General features: G+C 55.8%; 1 protein-coding gene across 1 annotated transcript in view; it reads right to left on the bottom strand.

The window, feature by feature from the left end:
* Positions 1-260, bottom strand: part of MYRF (myelin regulatory factor) — a gene marked incomplete at its 5' end in the record, with an annotated part of 18,522 nt that overhangs the window by 11,637 nt on the left and 6,625 nt on the right. The window lies entirely within an intron of this gene.

Genomic DNA, 260 nt, shown 5'->3' with positions numbered 1-260 from the left:
AGTGTGCCAGGCCAGCTTGGATGGGGCTTGGAGCAACCTGGGCTAGTGGGAGGTGTCCCTGCCCATGGCAGGGGGATGATCTTTAGGTCCATTCCAACCCCAACCAGACTAAGGTTGTAGTCTTCAACTGGAAGGAACATAGAGATGCCAAGTTCCAAAGCCTGGAGAATCCCTTTAATGCTGCTCGGTGGGAGAAGCAGTTCAGGCTGACCTGGGAGGGTCATTGGGCATTCCCAATGTCACCTGCACTGGCCCTGCCT

This window comes from Acanthisitta chloris, unplaced genomic scaffold, assembly GCF_000695815.1.
Source record: "Acanthisitta chloris isolate BGI_N310 unplaced genomic scaffold, ASM69581v1 scaffold8754, whole genome shotgun sequence".
Taxonomy (NCBI): domain Eukaryota; kingdom Metazoa; phylum Chordata; class Aves; order Passeriformes; family Acanthisittidae; genus Acanthisitta; species Acanthisitta chloris.
This window is presented reverse-complemented; position numbering and strand designations above follow the sequence as displayed.